The 18,603-nt window shown below is 35.3% G+C and overlaps 1 protein-coding gene and 1 long non-coding RNA gene across 2 annotated transcripts in view; both read left to right on the plus strand.

Annotated features, from left to right (window-relative positions):
• The window catches only part of LOC133534613 (nose resistant to fluoxetine protein 6-like), a 66,959-nt gene that overhangs the window by 37,758 nt on the left and 10,598 nt on the right, over positions 1 to 18,603 (plus strand). The window lies entirely within an intron of this gene.
• Positions 7 to 13,279, plus strand: LOC133534614 (uncharacterized). Its single transcript, XR_009802061.1, has 7 exons — positions 7 to 8,960; positions 9,396 to 9,516; positions 9,896 to 10,022; positions 10,398 to 10,528; positions 10,764 to 10,844; positions 11,325 to 11,527; positions 13,032 to 13,279. It is a non-coding gene; the product is annotated as an uncharacterized LOC133534614 (long non-coding RNA).

Below are 18,603 nucleotides of genomic sequence, written 5' to 3' on the forward strand. Positions count from 1 at the left end.
AGTGTAACCTCCCCTACCTACCCCCCAATCTACCCCACCTTTAAAATTGATACCACCCTTAAATTCTACCCTCATAATTTTACCCCAACAATAATTTGGCCAAGTGATCGTCTAGTTAAAGGTTAGGACCCCTTGAAGTGAACCGCGGAACCCTAGATTCTTTAATGAGTAACAACTAAATCTTGGACTTTGATTTTACCTAATTGTTTATTACCTAGATGTTAAAGATCTGATATTTACTGTACTATAATAATATACCTATTATGTTGATGAGAAATTATTTAAAGGATATTATGTTAAGATTCCACCTCCTGCGAAACACCGTAAAACTAAGATACTCTGAACCATTTTTATATTAAGTATGACACCTTATGAGTAGGAAAGAAATATAGGTATAATAAACTAAAAGTTAATAGCAATGTCCCGGTTAAGGGTATAGGCTCCGCCCATACGCGCGAGTCGTTGGCGTCGGGTGTAGCCTTAAGTTACAGAAACGTCAATGTGATTTTTAATGTAATGTAAAATATAATTTTATTAGATAATTCATTAGAAAAATATTGCAGCATGTAAGATAAAATAAATATAAAAATAGTATTGCAGCGTATATGATGATATAAATATAAAAATATTTTTGGTATAATCCTGCTACTCCTATTAAGTCTTCGGGGTAACATTGAAGCAGCACTCCTGGGATAAGCCCATTTACACACTATTATAATCAGATTAAATATTATTACCTATCAATCCTATCATCTTCTAAACGAGGTATGAATAGATCACACGTGCTGCCTCTAATGCTAGATGCAGGTCTGAAGACTCTTACTCCGATTAGCAATATCAATCGGGCCACCTACTCCTACCCTATTAGCCAGACGGGCTATGACCAACGCTTCGAAACCTATGCAAACCTAGGGGCTGACGAAAAGAAGCGATAAGTATTCGTCAGACCACCATTTACTTATCTTTTTTCATATCCAAAAGCTAAGGCTACTAAGCCATTACCCAGTCCCCATAGGTAAAAGTAGGCTGAATTCCCAGGCCTTTTAAATGTATAAACGAAGTACAAGTATTATTGTACTTTATGATATCGAAATATCAAGATGAGCATTATTCCACTCAAAGATTCCAATGGACTGCGCTCGCCTGCCAAAGGGTCTCTAAAACAAACCATTCCTCAATCCCAGAATAGGCTGTGTTCCTAAACCCAGCTTGATATTTAAGAATTGATTTTGTAAATACCTTAGAACCTGAGCGCAATACTCAGTACTTCGTCCCTACACTAAAAGCCCAGAAATGAGAATAAATAGATATAAGATGTTACAGGTAACCTTCGATTTTCCACTCAGGGTAGTAACAGTCTGGAAGATTTAGGTAATTGGACTCCATTACCAGTATTCCACTCAATATTAGCATTAGTTCAAGATATAAAACCATAACTTCACGTCATTAGAACCTTTAAAAGAGAAATATACACCAACTAATCAAATCTCTAGACCAAACCTAAGAGAGACCCTATAACAGTGTGTGTGACTCTACCCTATTCCTGCCCTTAGTCCCTAATCTAGTATGTCCAGATCACAGATCGTACTTACCATTGATCTAGTGGTTTGGAACATACACAAGTGTATCCCTAAGTCTAAGCTGTAAGCTTTCGGCCGACAAAACCGAGGTATAGCAAACCCTAGTGTCTGTGTGATTGGCCCCCTCCTCATCGCCACGTGGGCACGGTGGATGAGAATAGACCGCCCTAGCATGTATATAAAAACATCGGCAACCTAGCCCACACCCGTACTAGCCACATGGGAAACGCTGCCATGACTAAGACTTTGTTTGTGTTTGGTATCAATCACGACAGAAGTTTTCCCTGCAACCAGCACAAGCACGAACCAGAGCACCGAAATATATAAATATATTTAATAAGAGACCTAGCCTCAATTACTGCAGACTTCAGTGAGTAGGGATTACTCCCAATGGCACGCACGTGATGCCCTCACATTCATCTAACAGCTGGACTTTGAGACTAGGGAGAGTATGCTCGCCTCTTATGTTGGTAAAGAAGAGACGCCAAGTCCTCTCAACTTGGAGCTAAAGACTTCTAAACGGCTTCAGTTTGGCACCGTTAGGGAGAAACCGCTTAGATGGACAAACTGTTAGTCCAAACAGTGATCTGGCTTTATAAAATATCAAACTAATACCATAGAAAGATAGTAAATAACGAAGTTAGATTTTGCTAACAGAAAAATCACAATATAGTAACACAAATAAGGAAGTAAAGTATCTCCACCATAGCCCAAGTTTAGCATTACGATGAAATCGCAAAACCAAACACAGACACAATCCTACAAGTTTAAATTTACCAGGATAATTCCCAGCAAACACAAACAAATAGAAAGAATAGTAGAGAAACTTCACTTACCCAAAGCCAGAGATACTGCTAGTCCGATGGTCAAAGAATGAATGAATCCCGACTGCTCTCACCGGCCCTTTTATATGCCTTTACTAGCGACACAATGGGGACATAACGGGGACACACTGGATACCTAGTAGCTACTGGATACACAATGGATACATAGTAGCTACTGGGGACATATTAGATACATAGTAGGGACTTAGACTTAAATAAGACAATTGTCAATCTAAAAGTACCAGGGTACCAGAATTCAGAAGGAGGTTGCTCTCCTCGTGGCACGTAGTGACATACGATTCATGGCGAAAGATCATAAGTTTCATCTTGTTTACCAAACCATACGCCCTATACAATAACGTTCACATTAACACCGGTTGTCAACTGTGTCCCTATCGCACACAAGGCTCAAAGAAAGACGGAGATATTTTCAATGACGTTTACTCACACAATGTCATTTACGCACACAGTGACAGCAGTCGCTTAGTAGTCAGTTTAAGTAGACCAAAACAATGATAAAAGGGTACGTTCCAAAACCTGTCAAGCATGAATATGCAAGCATTATTATTTACTTTCAGACCTTATAGTTTTGTTTCCTGTAAGGAACATCTGTATTGTAATACTTCACGTTTATTATCAAATAGGTAAGTCAATGTTTTTATTACACCAATAATTGCATGTACGAATACAAATATTCTTTTAAAAGAAACTAATAGATTTAGGAATAGTTTTTGGCTTCGCAAATCTTACCAGTTGTTCAGCACAACAGAATGAACTGTCAATGTCAATGTCAGTAATATTATTCCCCATTTTAGGTTATCTTCGATTAATCATTAGTATTTCGCGCATTATTTTAAAACAAAATAATGAATATTTACTATGTGTTACGTATTTAAACGAAATCACGAGTGGTGAAATATGGAAACGTGTCCATCAAGATGTAATTGTTAGAATAAAGGGTGAAATCATGAACGAAAAATGCAAACGAAGAGGACTATAGTATTTGTAAGGTATTTCGTTATTATTCTATGTGTTTTGATACAAAACTGAGGCTAATATTACGCAATAGGCATATGGCTAGTCACAGCCGCCCCCAAATTTAAGGTTTTTATGAATTACCACAGGAATTTATAAAAAACTTCAATTTCCTCTAGATTTAGTCGGAAAATTTTCCCCCTTTTTTTTTTTTAAACGTGTAGTGTGTATTCCAATACTAAGTGACTGTTAACGCCTCAGCTTTGAAATCAGTTCATCAGAACTCCGTCAATGAACCAAGACAACTTTTTCCCCAGAAACCTCGCTCTGCCAGAGATACCAGATTGTGAGTCCGATAGGTCCTATTAACCCGTCCTTGCCAGCTCACCCCGATCTCGGCGAGTATTCCTTCCCTCTGCGGACCGTACACTTCCGTAGAAGAGCATCTAATGAGACAGCAAAAACTTCCCATGCAGAACGAAGAAACCTTTAATTTTTATAAGTACGAAGCTTTCAAGTTCCATTGCCAAAATTCGAACCAAATTTCACTGCCTTATCACTCTCAGCCACGTTTTCTTGGCGAGTGTCTCATACTTAAATAAGATATACCGACCTTTAAGTTTGTTTGGGTGTGGTTTTTTTTTTTTTTAAACAAACTTAAATTTGACACTAGTAAGTACCTCAATATGATACAGCAAAGATATTTTTGTCTAAACCAAAGAATTATTAAACCAAGTTAAATAAGGTAAAATTATTTGCTGATTATTACACCTTATCCCAATAAAAACAATATTATAATTATGTTTAATTAATTCTTGAAAAGAGCCTCGTCCCTTCTAGACGCTCACGGCCCATAAAACATGTCGAATGTCGGATATATCCCATCCAAGATGAGTGTGTGGGTTTCGTAAGTGTATTCATACCTTGTAGAGTACTAACTAGAAAAATCTACCCTTTTAAATGGGTCTAATCCAATGGATTTTAACCTACTGATAAGACTTTTCCAGTTAGTTGTGTTTCCCCTTCCCCCCATTCTCTGTTCCCCTGCAAACACCGACAAATCTAGTTTGATTACACTCCGTCCTTTGTCTATCTGTATCAATCCATTTTTTCCAATATAGGTACATCCGTCTACTATACGTCCATCATCTGATATGCATACATCTCATTCATAAAACCTCACATATTCATAACTATAAGCACTTATCGTACATATACATTCCTCCTCAGTTACGCATTCACACGATTTTTACAGACAGCCAAGACTCTTGAGATGCAATCAAAAAGTAAAAAAATAAAAACACAAAATTTATTATTGTACTGTCACTTGTAATATATAAAAAAAAGTAAGAAAAAAAACATTCTGTCCTAGCCCCATACTAGCCCAATACCGATTTAAATTATTTAATAATTACTACCTGAATATATATTTTTTTTATTAAGTATTTAATTCAATTGACACACGAAGTTTTTTTTTTGTAATATTTTATGACAACGCTCCGCGACTAATTCACCTGCCTTTTGTTCACTAGTGCCGTTCAAAAATGCAATGTCGTCCACCCATTATACAATAGACCATCGCGTCATGGACGTGTATCGTCAGCTGCAAAAAGTATCCCACCCTGTATTAAAGTTCATATGCAAGAATCTTAAGCGAATATGGATAAAGATTGGGCATGAGGATCTACACAAGTGCCTATCACTAAAAAGGCATGGTGCAGAATGAAGGGCTGGGTGTACAAAAAAAAAAATGACCTCAGACGGCCGCGACCCTGAGTCACGAGGAGCCGAGGAAGAACACAAACGAATAGTACCGCTGATATACAAATAACGAAGAATGAATCCCGAAACACGCCCAACCATTCCACTCTTTACCCCCGAGAATCGATATGTCCACACGTAATGTCTAACTATTGCTCTAACAAAAGCCTATAACCACGCACTATTATGCAACAATTATATATCAGCTAAATGTCATACAACTTTGTTCTCATTACCTTGATACTGGGAAAATTGTCACACTGGGCAAAAGCCACTATTTACAAAACTTGGGCTAAATTGGAATGCTATGGCAATAAAACCTAAAATTGACTCTAGAATCTAGATGTACCCTGCCTCTATATGGTTAAGCCATCTCCCAAGGCAAAACATTTCAAAATATGCTCAAGCATTCATTATAAAATAAAACCAAATCAGGACTTAGGGCTACAATCTGGGTGATAAAATGAAATATAGATATTTCTTCCCAGTAAAATTCCGAACTTTACTCAGATAGCATTTGATATGATGATGACGATGATAAATAATAAACATTAATTAATCATATATGAATATTTAAATAATGAATTGAATTAAAAAAATGTTTTCCCGCACAATGCATTTGACTACACCAAATATATCTATGTAACTATTACACCCCAATATATAACCAAATTACAGCAAATATGCTTAACAAGATTTGAAACAACAATGTACTTTACTCAAACTATCCGCTTAATTCGTTACTTCATAGTAAAATGCAATATAAATTAAGAATGTTAAGAGCACAAAAGTTCCATGTATAAAATGTTTAATAGCAAAGAAAAAGAATTTTATAACAATTTTTCTTTCATACTTACAGTATCTGTTTTTGACTAAAACAAGTCGCTTGTGATTTCACACATTAATGTTCTTCATTTACCACGATGCTCAGTAGGCCTTAGGACAGTTGCAACAGGAAAGTCAGTGACTGTCGTTACTTGGTCTCACCAGCGGCACCAGCACTTGAAGTCTGGCTATGGTGTCTGTTCTTCTCCAAATTGCCCGGCATTAACTAATAATCTAGTCCCGGTATCACAATATTCTCTTGAATTATAGTTCAGGTTTTCATTAATTCACTTCAATTATAACCACATTAACACTTTTTACACTATAACCCACTCCACTTTTCACTCAGATACACATAATTTCTCACTAAACCCCTTTTTTAGAAAACGCCTGCATTTGATATTTAAAACCAACTTATAAAGGTAAAGTTTTTCTTAAGAATATTAAACGAAGAAAAATAATAAGCCACGCAACTACAATAAACTTTTAAAAAAACGAAGCCCTAATATGATCTAAAATATAGCAATGTAATCGCAAAGTTGGCTAATCATTTAATATTGATTCACAAAAACAAAACACAAAAAAAAACTTATTCACTCAGTGGGATTTGAACTCGGGCAAAATGCATTTAGCCTACATACATTAGACAACCTACAGACCCGCTATGCCACGATAGAGTTACTGTAAGAGGTGAATTTAGCAATAGCTTTGCAGCGTAACTTTTCTCTGATTTCCTTTTATTATGAAGTGTTTCGCACACGTACTGGCAAGTTTTATCTTTAATTGAAGAGAAAAATATATATTTACAATGTAATTACATACTTATATATCCAAATTACATACAATTCGAAATTGACGTAAATATAAAATTCAAGAACACATGTTCATTAACAATCCGGAATATCTAAAGAATTTGAGTAAATTATTATTACATTGTATATAACGCGAACACAAGATTTAAAATTTGTTTCATATACCAACAGACTACAGATGTTCTTATCAAAATATTCTGTACTCACGTTTCCAATGCATTTCCTTGCTAATATATCCACTTTTAACCACTGTCACAGCACTTATAATCAATCTCTGGGATAACATATACACTTGTTTTTGTTCTAAACACTATCCAATTTATCTTAACACTTCCTAATGGCATATTTCTGTCTAAACAAATACTCCCGGTTACAAACACCATTTTTTTATTATAACTAAGATCGACCACACGTCATGAACTCAGTTTGCTAATACACATATTATCCTAAACTTCACAGCGATTTTTATTTCTCTCACATACGGATTTCCTTTATTAAAACGACCTAGACTTATTTTTACGATAACTTGAAAACAAAAACAATTAGACAGTCTTTACTCCATCTTCACCGCTACAAACTGTCAAACGTATCGGAAGCGTATATTATAGGCGGCAAACTCAAAATTGTATGCGCGAAAAGCGGAAAAACTTGTACCCGGTGCATCCTGCTGGATTGTATTTTATATTATTGATTTTTAAGAATTTATTCTTTTCATTTTCTTATTCCTAGCAAAATATACATATAATCTTGACCATAAATTAACATTATCAATAATCGATGTTGTTGTCACCTAGTGTCAAGTAGCGACACTATTACGGTGGTTATCTACGTATTCACTTCCGCACTCTAGTAATGTCACAGTTCGCCGTCAGATGACGCTGTAAAGATAAGCTGCCATTTTCCATTTCACGATCCGAAACACAACATATTGAAAAAAATACATATCGAAACGAATGCCAAATTATAAAAATCGATATATAGTGATAGTCAAACTTAAAAGAGAAATATATAAAGATAATAAATAAAACTTCCTGACTAATTAAATTACTCTACTGTTTTTGACTTTTAGCGCCACCTACGAATTAACTCACTCATCGATCAATCATGGAACGTCTAAGTACTTCTACTCGACACTAGATGGTAGTAGTACTCGGAATCTATGCATTTTGAGATTATTCAATTCTCTGCCAAAAGATTATTTCGTATCGGACCTGTTAAAAACAAAATGCAATATTTTTATTAACTATTTTTAATACTAAATTAAATCGATCGTGTAAACCGCTTTTAATCATAAACAATATTTTCTAGATGTCGGCCATGTGCGACAAAATTAAAAATACGTCCTAGCATCCCTGACAACATACGAAACACTGCCTACATGATTTAATCGGATTGTAGCCGACTTAGTTAAAGTTCCCCATAGATGGCGTGTGTAACAAGAAATAAAAGAATACAATGAAATTTGGCCGTTTTAAGATTTGAATATGCATTTTATATTAATATGATAGTAAGGATGCATTTATCCAATAAGTAAATTAAAGTAATTGATGCAATCACGCCATACCATAAACTATTCTAGACTTACAACGATATTTTAATCATGGCAGCCCTAAGCACTGACACTTTTCTAACTTCCGTTCATTTAAGTTTTTTTTATTAGTATTTTCTATTAACATCATTCATTTTCATTGCCTAAAACTTGTTATTAAATCTCAAAATTATTAATTAAGGTCATAAATACCAAAGTTACCTCAACTATCAGTGTCATAGTGAATTAACACCTTAATAAGCAAACAAGTGACAACCATCCAAACGCCATATTGTAATTCATCAAGTTGTATAATTTTTTTTGACAAATAATTACCATGACGGAACTTTAAACTGAGCTGGAAAAGATCGTCCTCGAGTGCGCTTTTATGATTCTCTAAATATCCCTACCCATTGCCTATCGCAAGAACTGCACAAGACAAACGAAATAGATTTTCGGATTCAAACACGATCATGGTCTTCACTTTCATCAAAAATGTGTAAATCTTCAATGAACCTAATGCCCTACGATGACCTATGACCTAAAGTTTGAACTGTATAGAAACAAGGATGTTTAATTAATGTGCCTAGCTCATGTTCGAATCGATATACCGATCGAAATGAGCTCAAATATGGAACCTGTTACTCCTAGCAAGGTAAGTTCATACTTTTATTCTGTCAATGCATTTTTTTTCTGTCATTTAGACAAATCACTGCTATTTAAGCCCTGTCAAACATACTCACACAATTATAGCCTGATAGAAAATAATTACCACCCACAAATTGACCTATCTATCAATAAAACTGCTTTTCCAATTAATACGAGACAATACGAGTACTGTCTGTTTCAGACTTTGTCCCCAATTTGGTATTATTCTACTTATAGTGGCCTAGAGTATTGTATTGCCTTATTTTTATTGTCTTGTTCACCAATACAAACACATTCCTCTTCGAATAAACCTGAAAGCAATCAAAGTACTGACGGGATGATATTCCTAATTTTGTTTTATGCTGCCTATCTAATGTTATTTTGATTCTTTACTACGCGTTTTCTATTGCAATAAGACTTACAAACTATATGTGTCTTTCAGTAAACTGACAACTCTATTGGAATAGTCCCTGTTGCCTGACATACATGAACTGATAACAATGAAAATGTATTGAAATTATGTTGGAGAACTCCGCTTGCTGGATTTGATGAAACCTTAAAGAGTAAGTATGACATTTTTAATACTACTACTAGACTACTAAACAAATTCCCTTAGGCCTTACTTGACTGTATTTGGAATTCGAAAAATGTTATTGTTCTATAAGATGATATGGGTGTCTTTTTTTTTTTTGAAATCTTGTGTTTTTATTTATTTATTTGGAAGTGCAATATGTTATGAAAATTAAAAATTATGTCATGACTTCAGCTAAAATATGAATAGGATTTCTTGCGTTACTGAAAATTTGTTAGTGAATTTGTAGTTTTCTTTCTAAAAGGATCCCGGCAGTTGTCCGGTAACTCAAAAAGTGAACCTAAACTCGAACCTGTCATAAATATTCCTCTTCTTGCAATTAACCTTACAATATATGTTTAATTTTTCAGCAAACAGAGACAAGACTGATGGCTGCCTACACATACCCACACCTAGTGATTGGTGATGTTTAAGCCGAGCGGAGCAAATTGCTGTTTGCTGTTTTCATGGACTTTTCTGAGTCTCGATAATCTCCAAGTAAGTACAACAACTCTGACACTCAAAGCAAATGTTTTATACTTAATCCTGTTTAGAAACATAAATTTTAAGAAAACTTTCTCACTTTCAAAATTTTTAGTACTAATTTTTTTTTTTTTATTATTTTAAATATTGAGACCTTTTTAGTTTAAAATAAACACTTCTAATAATACTTATATTATCTATCCTCAAGTTTATATAATTTCAGACTAACTTTTGTATAAATCCTATCACAGTGTTTTTTGAACATAGATCACATGCAGTACATCGAGTTGGTCATTTTTATGTTTGCTATCTACTCATTTATTTTTATTGGTCTCAAATATTCTACTTAATGCAATGAAATCTACAATATACATATGTTTAAACTTTCAGCAAACAGAATGGTTTCCTGACACCTAGCCGTTAGGTCCCCTAGCAGTCAGTTAGACTTAAGCCAAGCGAAGGAAATCTCTATGGTTATTTTCATGATTCCTGTTTCTCCATGTCTAAGCCACAATTTTCAAGTAAGTATAGTAACCAATGCCACCTTGAAAAGCTATCTTTAGACTTAACCCTACTTAGTAAAATAAGCAACTTAATTTCCTTCATTTGTCGTAAAGAAATCTGAACTGTTTGATCTACCTTTTTCTGAACTGTGTATCTGAAGTATCTTATAATAGAAAATAAAACCTATTAAAGAGATTTAAAAATAAGTTTTCTTAAATATACCCTACTTAAGCTAAACATTTTCAATTTTAGTGTTCCGGAGAACTGACACTGCCCCGCAGTCATTACATCTACCCTCAATGTACACTTACTGAATGCTTCTATTGATGAAAGGTAATTTATCTTATTATAATATATTGTACAAAATGTATTGTTATGTATGAAACTCATGCCTTTTGACTGATATTTTAAATACCTAAACGGCGCGTTCTCAATGAATGAGCGAAGAAATGTAGAATGTGCTTAGCCTTACATAACCTATTCTAATTCTATTGACTAATTCGACTTAACCTAGCTTATTTGTGACCTAGATTAAGGAAGTATGTCCTGCAAGGCAAAGATTTTCAAACTTTTTAGATTTTGAAAAGGAATTTATGTACTGCCTACTTCATTTTATGAAACCTAATATTTCCGTAGGATGTGTTTATATATCCTTTTATTATGCATTGAAAATCATAACGCGCCCCCGCGAATGGATGACTTAAGAAAGATGTTGATATATTGCCCAACTAAAACTGACTAAGAAAATCAAAAGCTACCTATTCCTCTTTAATTTTAACAGAATTTTTTCTAATGCTTGCCTATTTATTTCAGATTACGAAGGACCACACTACTCCAGACTCCTGTTCAATAATTTTATTTCATCACTTTTGCTGTAACAATGGCTGCTGTCTACTGCCACTTCAAAGTTCCTGTTCCACGGCTCTATTTCTAGAAACCTGCACCCACATCAGCAGTGGTCTACATTGAATACTACTTATAGGGAAAATGACACTCAAGATCTTCTTTTACGTTAGGTACTTAGTATGCTAGCACCCACATCAGCAGTGGTCTACATTGAATACTACTTATAGGGAAAATGACACTCAAGATCTTCTTTTATGTTAGGTACTTAGTATGCTAGCTTTAACCAATCATGTACTATTATTCGACCGTAGTCAGAATACGATGGAAAAGTACCGTCAACAGATCAGTACTGTAATCCTAAGTAGTATTAGTATCCTACAAATAAGTATGCTTTTTTATGTGCGCCGTTAGTCAGGGCAACAACGCATTACATATCTCGGTCGATTTTCATGAAAAACAAAGCACTCGTAGAGGCCCTAGTAAATAATAGCAATGACTATAGACAGTAACTATGCACATATTTCAGTGCTATTCTTAACGAATATAGTGAGGGTTCTGAATAATACCTATATAGCTAAATTTCATACATATTTGTATGTTCTACTGATCCTCTAATAATGACTGTATGACGTACTATGACTGTTTGCTTTCCTAGACTAAATGTTCTAGCATATGTGGTAAATAACTCTGTTTGTCAGATGAACTCAAGCAGATCCTAATGCATACATACATACATGATTATCCTACAGTAACCAATGTATGACATTCACATATAATAATCAAACCAAACATAGTCCTAACGTATGTGATTGTCACTTAGACCTACGCTTAGAACGACTAATTGTACCTAACAGAATTTTATTGCTACTACTTTATGAACAAGACTGTGCTGAGCTTATCCGTCAGATAATGCATGAACTTTATTATCCGATCTGTAGCTTATAGGATGATATTTTATGAGTTTATAAACTCTCTAATAACAGTCGAACTCCTATATTATCACATGCGCGTAGCTATTTATATGATATAGAAAGCAAAAGTCAAAGAAATCGCCCAATGGTGAGTCGAGCGATCGCAAAACCAGAGGAGTTGTAACTGCGTTGCCGGCTTATATAGAAAAGTAAGAAAGATGCGGAATACGCCCCCTGTTCCTTAATATTTTAAGAAAATTACGTGAAATGAACTATTTCACGCCCCCATAATTTTTCGAGTGAAGCACAACTTCTAACAGACCTGTGTCTTATCTAGGCTATACCTAACCGCATCCTAGGTAGACTTAGGTAATGTTATCTTATGTCTAGACTATTGGCACTATTAGCCTCCTAGCTTACTAGGTAGCGACCCTTCCTATGAAAGCTGCCTAACAAAAGCATCCACTTGCGCGTCTACTATGCATATGCGTTCCTAAATCATGGATGATATCTATTTATCTAAGTTCTAAGTATGTACTTATCCATAGAAATATACACTACGCCGCCTACTTAGTACCTATAGCACAAACTTTGCCTAATTTGAGACACGGTCGATATGTGAAAGACTGACTTGAAAATATTTATTTCATTATTGTTATTGGTCCCTACTATAAATATAATTTCTTCAAATCTATGACGCGAAAGAAACAAGTATGATTATTTTGGCTACATAGGCTTTAATTTTGCTATTATTATTTTTTAGGTATCAAGGCGCAAGAAGATGGAATTATAATTGATTATTTTGAGATGACACGTCTCAAATATGAAATGAATCCCCTAACAACGACGAGAAGAAAACGAGTAAAGAAGACTGATAAACTTTAAATAGAAAATAACTAATCCTTATATTTTTATTAAGTAGACAATAACTCTAAGGATTTTTTTTGTACATAATAACAGTTTGAAAAATAAACGTTTTTATTTTTCAAACTAACTAAACAAATAAACGATTTTATGACTTATTTAAAACACAATAAAAACAGAGTCCAAAATTCAGTGTACCCACTCCGCTCTCACGGCAACAAAATGTAGCCTGAATGGCTACTTTTACATAGATATATCTTGAAAACCCGTAGTAATCCAGGTAAAATAAATCCTGGTCACGGCACCAAAATGTAACCTCCCCTACCTACCCCCCAATCTACCCCACCTTTAAAATTGATACCACCCTTAAATTCTACCCTCATAATTTTACCCCAACAATAATTTGGCCAAGTGATCGTCTAGTTAAAGGTTAGGACCCCTTGAAGTGAACCGCGGAACCCTAGATTCTTTAATGAGTAACAACTAAATCTTGGACTTTGATTTTACCTAATTGTTTATTACCTAGATGTTAAAGATCTGATATTTACTGTACTATAATAATATACCTATTATGTTGATGAGAAATTATTTAAAGGATATTATGTTAAGATTCCACCTCCTGCGAAACACCGTAAAACTAAGATACTCTGAACCATTTTTATATTAAGTATGACACCTTATGAGTAGGAAAGAAATATAGGTATAATAAACTAAAAGTTAATAGCAATGTCCCGGTTAAGGGTATAGGCTCCGCCCATACGCGCGAGTCGTTGGCGTCGGGTGTAGCCTTAAGTTACAGAAACGTCAATGTGATTTTTAATGTAATGTAAAATATAATTTTATTAGATAATTCATTAGAAAAATATTGCAGCATGTAAGATAAAATAAATATAAAAATAGTATTGCAGCGTATATGATGATATAAATATAAAAATATTTTTGGTATAATCCTGCTACTCCTATTAAGTCTTCGGGGTAACATTGAAGCAGCACTCCTGGGATAAGCCCATTTACACACTATTATAATCAGATTAAATATTATTACCTATCAATCCTATCATCTTCTAAACGAGGTATGAATATATCACACGTGCTGCCTCTAATGCTAGATGCAGGTCTGAAGACTCTTACTCCGATTAGCAATATCAATCGGGCCACCTACTCCTACCTTATTAGCCAGACGGGCTATGACCAACGCTTCGAAACCTATGCAAACCTAGAGGCTGACGAAAAGAAGCGATAAGTATTCGTCAGACCACCATTTACTTATCCTTTCTCATATCCAAAAGCTAAGGCTACTAAGCCATTACCCAGTCCCCATAGCTAAAGGTAGGCTGAATTCCCAGGCCTTTCAAATGTATAAACGAAGTACAAGTATTATTGTACTTTATGATATCGAAATATCAAGATGAGCATTATTCCACTCAAAGATTCCAATGGACTGCGCTCGCCTGCCAAAGGGTCTCTAAAACAAACCATTCCTCAATCCCAGAATAGGCTGTGTTCCTAAACCCAGCTTGATATTTAAGAATTGATTTTGTAAATACCTTAGAACCTGAGCGCAATACTCAGTACTTCGTCCCTACACTAAAAGCCCAGAAATGAGAATAAATAGATATAAGATGTTACAGGTAACCTTCGATTTTCCACTCAGGGTAGTAACAGTCTGGAAGATTTAGGTAATTGGACTCCATTACCAGTATTCCACTCAATATTAGCATTAGTTCAAGATATAAAACCATAACTTCACGTCATTAGAACCTTTAAAAGAGAAATATACACCAACTAATCAAATCTCTAGACCAAACCTAAGAGAGACCCTATAACAGTGTGTGTGACTCTACCCTATTCCTGCCCTTAGTCCCTAATCTAGTATGTCCAGATCACAGATCGTACTTACCATTGATCTAGTGGTTTGGAACATACACAAGTGTATCCCTAAGTCTAAGCTGTAAGCTTTCGGCCGACAAAACCGAGGTATAGCAAACCCTAGTGTCTGTGTGATTGGCCCCCTCCTCATCGCCACGTGGGCACGGTGGATGAGAATAGACCGCCCTAGCATGTATATAAAAACATCGGCAACCTAGCCCACACCCGTACTAGCCACATGGGAAACGCTGCCATGACTAAGACTTTGTTTGTGTTTGGTATCAATCACGACAGAAGTTTTCCCTGCAACCAGCACAAGCACGAACCAGAGCACCGAAATATATAAATATATTTAATAAGAGACCTAGCCTCAATTACTGCAGACTTCAGTGAGTAGGGATTACTCCCAATGGCACGCACGTGATGCCCTCACATTCATCTAACAGCTGGACTTTGAGACTAGGGAGAGTATGCTCGCCTCTTATGTTGGTAAAGAAGAGACGCCAAGTCCTCTCAACTTGGAGCTAAAGACTTCTAAACGGCTTCAGTTTGGCACCGTTAGGGAGAAACCGCTTAGATGGACAAACTGTTAGTCCAAACAGTGATCTGGCTTTATAAAATATCAAACTAATACCATAGAAAGATAGTAAATAACGAAGTTAGATTTTGCTAACAGAAAAATCACAATATAGTAACACAAATAAGGAAGTAAAGTATCTCCACCATAGCCCAAGTTTAGCATTACGATGAAATCGCAAAACCAAACACAGACACAATCCTACAAGTTTAAATTTACCAGGATAATTCCCAGCAAACACAAACAAATAGAAAGAATAGTAGAGAAACTTCACTTACCCAAAGCCAGAGATACTGCTAGTCCGATGGTCAAAGAATGAATGAATCCCGACTGCTCTCACCGGCCCTTTTATATGCCTTTACTAGCGACACAATGGGGACATAACGGGGACACACTGGATACCTAGTAGCTACTGGATACACAATGGATACATAGTAGCTACTGGGGACATATTAGATACATAGTAGGGACTTAGACTTAAATAAGACAATTGTCAATCTAAAAGTACCAGGGTACCAGAATTCAGAAGGAGGTTGCTCTCCTCGTGGCACGTAGTGACATACGATTCATGGCGAAAGATCATAAGTTTCATCTTGTTTACCAAACCATACGCCCTATACAATAACGTTCACATTAACACCGGTTGTCAACTGTGTCCCTATCGCACACAAGGCTCAAAGAAAGACGGAGATATTTTCAATGACGTTTACTCACACAATGTCATTTACGCACACAGTGACAGCAGTCGCTTAGTAGTCAGTTTAAGTAGACCAAAACAATGATAAAAGGGTACGTTCCAAAACCTGTCAAGCATGAATATGCAAGCATTATTATTTACTTTCAGACCTTATAGTTTTGTTTCCTGTAAGGAACATCTGTATTGTAATACTTCACGTTTATTATCAAATAGGTAAGTCAATGTTTTTATTACACCAATAATTGCATGTACGAATACAAATATTCTTTTAAAAGAAACTAATAGATTTAGGAATAGTTTTTGGCTTCGCAAATCTTACCAGTTGTTCAGCACAACAGAATGAACTGTCAATGTCAATGTCAGTGATATTATTCCCCATTTTAGGTTATCTTCGATTAATCATTACTATTTCGCGCATTATTTTAAAACAAAATAATGAATATTTACTGTGTGTTACGTATTTAAACGAAATCACGAGTGGTGAAATATGGAAACGTGTCCATCAAGATGTAATTGTTAGAATAAAGGGTGAAATCATGAACGAAAAATGCAAACGAAGAGGACTATAGTATTTGTAAGGTATTTCGTTATTATTCTATGTGTTTTGATACAAAACTGAGGCTAATATTACGCAATAGGCATATGGCTAGTCACAGCAGTTCCGTTCTGGTCAATATCACTAACTTGTTTAAATAAAAATGCTTGATATGTTGACGAGAATCCAAACATTACTGTATGTATTGTATGCCTATAAGATTTGAGGAATTTCTTCGATTTCTCATGGAACCCATCCTCAGAACTAGACCTTATGACACAAATGTCTTCAAGAACTTTACTTGCTACAAAATAAACAAATAAAACATATCGCGCGCGAATTGGCGAGTTCCATTTTGGCCAGCCATATGTAAATAAAAATCCAGAAATTATAAGATGTCAGGAATTCCCTCGATTATTTATGAAACCCATCATCAGAACTGAACATTGATATAAATACACCTTAAGAACGTTACTCGCTACAAGCTTAATAAAGAATACAAAACGCGTGCGTTGAAAAGTTCCGTTCTGGACAACATCAGCAGTTCCACTTGATCAAATATAACTTTTTTTAAATAAAACACCTAGAGATATTGATGAAAAAAAAAACTATATGTATTTCTATAAGGTTTGAGGTGTCCATCATCAGACCTAGACACTAGACACTGGTGTCTAGTACAGATATTTCTTAAGAACCTTACTTTCTACAAACTTAAAAGTTCCGAGGAATTGTTCGGATTAATCTCTGCCGCCTCTTTCCGTCGCCGCTTTACGCTACATCATTTATATCTTCACCACTTAGATGGTTGGCAATCCTCAACTGTGCATTTCTCTAGAAACTTCCTGCCTCATACAGCTAAACTATGAAATGATCTGTCGCATGCGGTATTTCCGGCCCAATACGATCTTTAAAACTTTAAGGAAAGAAGAGCGTATTCCTATCTTAAATGCCGGCACCGCACTTACAATCCCTATGGTGTAACAGATGTCCATGGCCAGCGGTAATTGCTTACCATCAGTTGATTCGTCTGCTAGTTTGCCTCTTATATCACAACAAACAAAAAAAGAATAAAATCTCACGCGTTGAAGAGTTCCGTTTTAGTCAACATCACTAGTTCCACTTCATCAAATGCCACTAATGTGAATAAAAAAAGCTAAAGATATTGATGAAAATCCAAAATTACTATATACCTATAAAAATTGAGGAGAATGAGGAGTTCCGTCGCTTTCTCATGAAACACATCATCAGAACTGTACTTCGACAAAAATGTTTCTTGAGAACCTTACTCGCTACAAACTTAACAACGAAGAAAAATTGCGCGCGTTGGAGTTCCGTTTTGGTCAACATCAGTAGTTCCACATCATCAAATGTCACTTTTGTGAATAAAACTTGATAATATGTTGATGAAAATCCAATAAGTACTATATATATATACCTATAACATTTAAGAAATTCCCTCGATTCTTCATGGGACCCATCATCAGACCTTTACCTTGACACGAATGTTCCTAAAAACCTTAGTACTTAAAACTTACTTGCTACAAACTTAACTAATAAAACAAATCGCGCGCGAGTTGGCGAGTTCCATTCTGGTCAACATCAGCTGTTACACTTAGTCAAATGACAATTTTTTAATAAAAATGCTTGATATGTAAATAAAATCCCAGAAATTATTACATGTATGCCTATAAGATTTTAGGAATTCCCTCGATTCTTCATGAAACCCATCATCAGAACTGTACTTTGACAAAAATGTTTCTCAAGAACCTTACTTGGTACAAACTTAACGAAGA

The sequence above is a fragment of the Cydia pomonella genome, chromosome 2 (assembly GCF_033807575.1).
Source record: "Cydia pomonella isolate Wapato2018A chromosome 2, ilCydPomo1, whole genome shotgun sequence".
In the NCBI taxonomy this organism is placed as follows: Eukaryota; Metazoa; Arthropoda; class Insecta; order Lepidoptera; family Tortricidae; genus Cydia; species Cydia pomonella.